An 8,242-nucleotide genomic window follows, 5' to 3' on the forward strand; every position below is an offset into this window, starting at 1 on the left:
CATCTCCCCCCACCCTCCCTCTCTCCTCTCCTTCCCACCACAGGGTATGAGGACTTTTTCAGGCCCTCTTTTCTCTGCCACACACTGGTTGTAGAGTTGTGATAGCAAATATTGGGCCCTTGTGCGTGCATGCCTAGGTCAACAGTGGCGCTGCTGTAGGACATGGTCCCCAGCTGTGGGAACATCAGTAAAAGCCTTGGCCAGCTTGTCCCCACTGGCCGCCACATTCCTTCATGTGTAGCTTGTCTCCATGGTGACCATGTGTACCATCAAGGAAGCCGCATGCCTGTCTATGACAGAGTCTGTACAGGCCTGAGGGGCATTGCAGGGTGAGAGCCATGGAATCTTGTTAGGGTCAGAACACACTGAAGGAGCAACCCTAGAGTCCAATAGCTTGCAAACCACGAAGAGTGTTCATCCTGCAGAGAATTCTACCGTGCTGGGGTCACCACCTTCACAAAATGGCAGCAACCCCGAGGGGAGCTCAGGCCACTTTTCAAGCCAGAAAGGGTAATTCCTGTGGTGGCTACATGACCTCTGTTGGGATTGGCTGGTGCCCATGGAGGCTGTGTGACGGGAACTGGCTGGTCCTCAATATCACAGCAGCCCAGTCTAGAAAGAGCTCAGCCCCAGGACCCATAATCCTAGCACTTAGAGGTTGAGGCAGGATGACTGTCCATAGGGAGAGGCTAGCCTGTGCTTACATGGTGGTTTCTTGACCAGTCGGACGCTTTCCCATCTGAGAGGAGACAATGGTGAGTTCCTTCCCTCAGCACCTGGGAGACTGAGGTCTCTGTTTAGAGGCTTAAGGTCACGGGGGGCGGGGGGGAGTAAGGACCAGCCCTGGTGTGCTGGGAAGTGCTGGGTCCCTGCGGATGGCCACATAGAAAATTCACAGGAGTGTGTAGTGTAGTATTCCCTGGCCACGGGAATGAACATGAACAGTAAGGGAAGTGCATGTTTTTAAATTTTATGATGACTGCCGGATGGTCCTAACCACTGCGTAGAAACCAGGGAAGGACTCACACAGCATCAAAGATGCAAGTGCAGAATGGCCTTCACTCACAGGGGTCAGACGTCAAAACAGGCAAAAGGGTGTGGTCCTGGAACTCCCCACCCTGCAGGAAGCTGCTCTTGCCTTCGCCTGGGAACTAGCCCCTACCTCCTCTCTGACTGTCTCTCTGTGGTCTGCAGAGGCTCAGAGTCCAAGGTTTGGGATTCTGTGGCTCTGCCTAGATGGAGCTCAGACCTGACCCTGGACCATAGGCTGCGATTCTCAGGCCTCAAGCAGGGCCACCCTTTCCAACCTCTGTCTGCTACTCACTTTGCAGGGTTAGGACACAGCCAGCTCAGAGCATGGGTGCCTGACCTCAGTCCCAGGACCCTGCATACCCCGTCCTCCAGCTTACCTATCACATTCCTCCTACCTGACCTGCAGGTATTTATGTGAAGTACTCCTCCCTGGCCTTGGCTTTGCAGAACACATGGCTGTCTTCTTGGGACATTACCTGGATGATGACCCAGGGGCTGGGCTTGGCCGCTGACCACACATAGTGCTTTCCTGGGATCACTATGGAGCTCTTTCTTTTACTTGCAGTGCACTCTTCTGCCACTAGGCGGAGATGATCACCCATCCATTGGTGCCATTGATCTTACTGCTTAAGTTAAATGAAGCCTGAGGAGCTGTAGATGGATTTAAATAGTTGGTTTGGAAGCAGTGGCTGGAAGTTAGCAGACAGGATGGTGCAGCCCACAGGCAGAGTCAGGACTTCAGCCAGCAGCTGAAGCACGGTTAGAAAGTAGGCAGCCATCCCTGTGGCTGTGAGCTGTCATAAGGAGCACTAATGAAAACCGCGTCCTCGCCATGACAAGTCCCCAGCAGTCCTCCTGAAGATCCCTGCTAATCTCTCTCACACCCCTCACCCACTGTCTTGGCTAAGCTGACAAAGCCCGAAGTGCACACAGACAGAGAGGCCATGGTGGAGGACATGGCATGAGAAACAACTTGACGAGGCCAGATCTCCACGAGTCAGACTGCACGTCATGCGCGTCATGTCATGCGCCCAGGGGATGAGGTTTGTCCCTTGTGGTGGTGACAAGCTGTGCACTAGTCATGTGTGCCTCTCCCTGGGAGGGCCTTCATCTCATGCACAAACCTCATACCTTGCTGAGCCATTCTGTTGCTGAACCCTGACTTCCTGAAGCATCCTTGCTTCTTTTTTATGGTATCCAGACCCAACCTGTTCTCATCCGTGTAGAAGGTACTGAAATACTTGATGAATACTTGACTGATGACATCAAAGAATGAAGCAGGGAGCTTGAGCAAACCCGTAAATGCCCACCCTGACACACCTTTTCCCCTTCTGCCACTGCTCAGTCCTGACTGAGTTTTACATAGTCATAGTGCCACAAACGCAAGACTTCATTTCCCAGTTCTCCTGTGACTAAGTCTGGCCAATCAAGTGTGAGCATGTTAGGACTTTCCGAACAGTTCCTTACAAAGGATGGGGTGAGGGACTAGAGAGCTGCTTCCGAGCTGAAGAGCACTGGCCGCTCCTTCGGAGGACTCAGGTTTGGGTCTCAGCATCTGCATGGTTGCCCACCACAGTCTATAACACCAGTCCCAGGGGATCCAGTGCCCTCTTGCCTCTAAGGGTACCAGGCACTCATGTGGTATACACACACAAATGTAGATGAAACATCCATACACCTAAGAGAATTTATTTAAGGGATGACATAGGGAGCTGAAGAGCGGATTTGTAAGAATGGTAGCTGCACACGCATGAGGACCCTCATTCAAATCATCCTCACCACAGAGAAAACAACACAGCCATGGGCTCCTGTGCCACAGCTGGGGCAGAAGCAGGACGACAGCTCAGTGAGAGACCCTCCCTCAAAGAGGTGGGGCAGAGAGTGATAGAGCAGGGCGTCCAGGGTCCTCCTTCCTGTGCGCATGCTCAGGTGTGTATATCTACACATACACATGTGCACACACACCACATGCACACACATGCTCATGGCAGAGGGGATGAGATGGGCTACAGATACAGTTTCACTGTAAAGCCCTGTCCTGGTGCACTTGAGGCTCTGGGCTCCACCCCTAGCACTACAAATAGGAAATGAAGGGAACGGAGTGAGCTCTGTGTCCTTCCTTTCTCCTTTGCCTGTGGGACTGCTAATGCAAAGGCTTGTTCAGAAGCTGTTTCAAACTATGAGGTAACAGAGGCTCAAACCAAGCCAAAGATCATGGAGCAATGAGGGGTCCGTGCAGGTGCCATGCAGGCAGAGACACTATCTGCAAAGAGGTGAGAATGAACACTCAGCCCAGCCTGACTTAGGCTCGATCAGACTTTGGGAGTCTGATGCCAGGTGGCTTAGTGCTGGAATAGTTAAGCACACTAGAACCTGGGGAAAGGTTTCCAGGCAACAAGCTTTCCCATTCCAAGTTTCCAGGAAAGAATCGTTCCAATTCCATGTGCCAACAGAGCTTAAGGTGTGACCACATAGAAACTCCTTACAAAGTGCATGTGACTGTGAAGACGGAGTCTGTAGGTAAAGGGCCTAGGATTGGGTGTGGTCTCTGACGGAGACAGCAGAGGTCAGCAGGCTAGAACCTACATGTGACATCTCCCTTAAGGATGGTCCTATTGCCTGGGAGCTGAAGAGAAAGGTTCAGGGAGGGAGCATCCATTCCGTGTGGATGCTGGTGATTACAAGTGGGTCCCATCCTTGGGGCTCGGGGGAGGTCTGCCTCCAGACGGCAGACAGTTTCCAGGTTGTTAGCAACATGTACTCTCGACTTTCTCCGGGTGGAGCGCAGGTATTTTATCTTCTCCATTGAGGACATGCCCCTGTGTATTCGACATTCCTGGTTTCCCATAGTGATCTGTGATGAAAAGACCTCTGTGGCCCCAGCAGAGCTAGGACCCTGGACCCTGGTACCTGAGGGCCATCATGGGTGCCAGGACAGCCCCGTTGGCACTCCTTACTTTGGTAGGGCGATGAAGTACCTGAAAGTCTGGTGACATCTCTGGATTCCTGGCCCAACCTGATGCCACCTGGTGTGTGGAGCCCTGGAGAGATGGGCACAAGGGCTTCCTGGTAGGAAGCCTTGGAGTCTGGTCTCCCCGTCCTGTCACTGGTGGTGTATGTGCCTAGGTGTGGGTCATCAACCCAGCCTTGTCTTTGCTTATAAACTGAGCTCAAAGGTCATTGCCTGGGACATAGTGGTTATCCGAACCCAGCAAAACTGAATATGGCAAGAAAAGTTGCCATACCAAAAAAAAAATTCACTCACAGAAAAAAAGTGTACCACTTGTATGATTGTCCAACTTGGCTGGGCGGAGGCAATATTCGAAGATTCTATCCCCATATTGTGTTCCTCACCTTGCTCATGCCGGGACAAAATGCCTTTCAGGTGTGACTCTGCACGAGGAAAGATTCACTTGGTCTCAGGTATAGTCCATTATGGTAGGACAGCTGTCTGTTAGCTGCAGGAGCTTGCAGAAATGGCTATGCTAACAGGAAGAAGGAAGAAGGAAGAAGGAAGGAAGGAAGGAAGGAAGGAAGGAAGAAGAAGAAGAAGAAGAAGAAGAAGAAGAAGAAGAAGGAAGGAAGGAAGGAAGGAAGGAAGGAAGGAAGGAAGGAAGAAAGGAAGGAAGGAAGGACTTGAGGCAGGGCAGGGGAGGACTGTAGCCCTCAAACAATACCCTCCCATGACCTTCTGTGTTTGTCAGAACCATAGCTTCCCAAAACAATGCCGCCAGCTGGGGGCCAGGGATCAAGCACATAGGTTGGCCCATATCGCAACCATCACATCTATTCATGCTGGTTCTAAGACAGCGTCATGTCTAGACCTCTGCCTTCCTGGACGCCCTCCCTGGTTCATGGGAAGACAGTGGGGTACACTGTGGGAAGCGGAAAGGCCAGAGAAGGCGGGATTTCCATCAGCCATCCCATGGAAGGAAACTAACACTTGCAACGCCTCAAATGCTGCTGCAGAGGACGTGTTCAGCCCTACGCTGGTTAGGCATTGTCCACTTTTCCTTTCACCTGCTTCTTCCCAGTGAGACCCTGGGCTGCTGTTCTCCAGCCTTCCTGCCCCACCCCCACAGGGACAAACGTGCGAATCCCCCAACCCACTACACGCATTCATAAATGGCAGGGAGCAAAGTTTCTCCCTCAAATAACAGCAAGGAAATGAAGGCAGTGATGTCCATTTAACTGTGGACATTCGCCTTGACACAGCTTCGTTCTGAGCTAGGGGCCAGTCATGTGTGATGGTTTTTGCACATGTGACTCCGTTTTTAGGCCCTCAACCTATTTTCCTGACGAGTTAATCAGGTTTCAAGGAAGCAAAGCAGCTTACCCAAGGTCTCCTTGTTAATAAGATTCCAGCAGGGGCCGCTGGTTCCCAAGCTCCATGTACCTTCTGTGGCTTTCTCCTGACATTTCTGTGTGTGGCATGAAGCCACGTTTCACACTACTGCATAACCAAACTGCATGTTAAGGCAGCCACGTTGAGGCCATTGGTTATACTGAATTCTCTTCTGCTTGCCTTTCTAAATCATTAAGCGAAGCTTTACAGCGATGGAGCCTGAACCCATTGCATCAAATTGAGACTCTCTCCCAGGAGCTCATCTTGGTCGTCTGCTCCCCAGATGACATGCAATTGCTTTGCTTGTTAGCTTAACTCACTTTGCACTGCACTCTCTGAGGCTTTCTAAGTTGCCCGCCTCCCCTCCGTTCTGTGCTGAAATGCGTTTTTGTTGTGGTGTATAGCCTGGGTGGTGCCTGTGTTGATTTTCTTACAAAATGCAGCTGAGGGAAGGAACCGAGCTAAGCATGGCGGTCGGGAGCCCAAGCTTGTCTTCATGGACTGACAGTCCTGGGCACTCGACCCGCCTCTCGGCTTCCTCTTATGTCAAATAGGGAACAGCGACGGTAGCAGCTGCCTGGCGGGTTGCCTCGAACATGAAACGTGATGTGTGAGGCAATGCCAGCCGTGCCTGAACTGTGACCCACATTCAAGTCTTAGCTCTGCACGGCAGCTCACACAGGTGCTCTGTGCCCCAGGCTTCCACATCTGTAAAATGTATATACAACAGCATGGCAGCTGTTGTGATGAGGGTGAACTAAATTAACTTGTGCAGTTAAGTGAGTAACTGGTTCCTTTACACACACACACACACACACACACACACACACACACACACACACACGACAGACAGTTGACACCAGAGTCCACCGTTTTTCCCCTGCAGCCCTCACACATCTCCTTCTGTTTCCTGCACATGTCTCTCCCTAGAGCTCTGGGTAGGTGTGCTATTGTGGTGGTTTGAATGACAATGGCCCCATAGGCTCATAGGTAGTTGTGGCCTTTTGGAGAAGGTGTGTCCTGTTGGAGGAAGTGTGTCCCTGGGGTGGGCCCAGGCCAGGCCTAGTGTCATTCTCTGTAACAGCTGGTACAATTGTTCAGCTGCTCTCCAGTACCATGCTTGCCTGCATGCCACCATGCTTCTTGCCATGACAGTGGGCTAACCCTCTGAACTGTATGCCAGCCTCCGATTAGATATTTTCTGTATTAAGAGTTGCCATGGTCACGGTGTCCTTCCGAGCAACGGACATCTTAACTAATATAACACAGTGCCTTCGATTATTAAGACAAATCCCACTTATACCCCCAAACTCAAGCCCAGTGATAGCCGAGGAGACCAAGGAAGTCTAAATACTAGTCATACTAAGGGATTTAAATCTCAAAGCACACTTGAAGTAGAGAAAAGATACACCAACGTGCTGCACCGGGCTGGTTTAATTTTCAAAGGGAAATGCTGCATTTCAATGGGCAGAATAAGATAGTGTTCACGGCTTCGCAGCAGCAGTTGCCGGAAGAGGCAGAAGAGGCCGTCACATCCTGATCCCCAGAGCCTGCGCCTTCTCTTATGAGGAAGAGTGGTAGGATGCAGAGATGGCATCAAATAGACTGTAAAAGCCGTCAGAAGCCATGAGAAGCTTGTATAGTCTTCCCTAGAGCCCACAGCTATGGCCATGCTACCTAAGGTTGATTCACATCAGTGGACCTGAGGCCTGCCTCCTGGTGCCCAGAGCAGCAAAGAATAAATTGCTACTTCCAGCCACCAAAGTTGCAGCCATTTGTTACAGCAGCCACCAGAAGCTCATACAGCACAGTGTAAAGGTTGGATCTGCAACTGGTGGAGCATTGTAGATCCAGTGGTTGGAGGTTTGGGGCGTGACACCGTTTAGATAAGAAGTATGTTAAGGTCCCCTTTTCTCCAACCTGAAAAGACTGCTGAAACCACCACTTATGACTAAAGAGCATAACGCTCTGGACACTCTTTTCATCTCACAACCTCTTACTGAATAACACAGGAAGGTTTAAGAAAGAAGAAAGACAAGCCAAGAACGTGAAGTGTTCTGCCCTTGGCAGGGGCCTGGCTTCATAACTTCATCCACAGTTAAGTCTGTTGAGAGTTGGGTGGACATTTTCATAAACTATTTTTCAATACGCTGTCTTTAGAACTTTTTTTTTTTAGGTTCAGCAAAACTGAACACAAAGAAAAGTGTTCTCACACCCTTTCTGCTCCTGCCCTGTGGTTTTCCGTATTTTCCCCCATAGGCCATTATTTCACCCACCTCTGAGCAATCACCTCTGCTGTGAAGTTATTGCTTGAACATGCATGAAGAAGAATGAGTCTTGTGACAGGTTTCACAGGGGACAGGCATTTTCTGTGACAGACATGCAACCACAGAGCCTTCCGGCCCACAGCAGGAAGCCTGGGCCTGACTAGGGTATGGTAGGAACTGCACGTGGCTCAGAGACAAGCACCACAGCACCCTTGAACCCTCCTGATGGGATTCTGGCAGGTTGGATATGTAGGCTCCTTAGGACCTCCACTCATGCCATGTATTTTCCTGTTACCTTGGACCGTGTGATGTCACCATGGCTCCTTTTAAATAACTATACACTTGGTTCTCTCTTTTCTTAGACCTGAGTTTTGGTCGTACATCTATTATCATGATTGCCACTACCCACCTCTAGGCTAGCGTCTTTCCTATCCTCCCATGACCGTGGTCCTTAAGGTAGCCATCACAAGATGAGAGCTGCGAGCCCTGTAATCAACAATTTTAATGGAGCCTCTAGCAACCCCAGGACTTTGCCAGCAGCCTTAGGAACCCCTCCATCCAGGCAGCCTTCCTGTGAGGTCACCCCTCAAGCGTCTCT

This window comes from Meriones unguiculatus, chromosome 17, assembly GCF_030254825.1.
Source record: "Meriones unguiculatus strain TT.TT164.6M chromosome 17, Bangor_MerUng_6.1, whole genome shotgun sequence".
NCBI lineage: Eukaryota > Metazoa > Chordata > Mammalia > Rodentia > Muridae > Meriones > Meriones unguiculatus.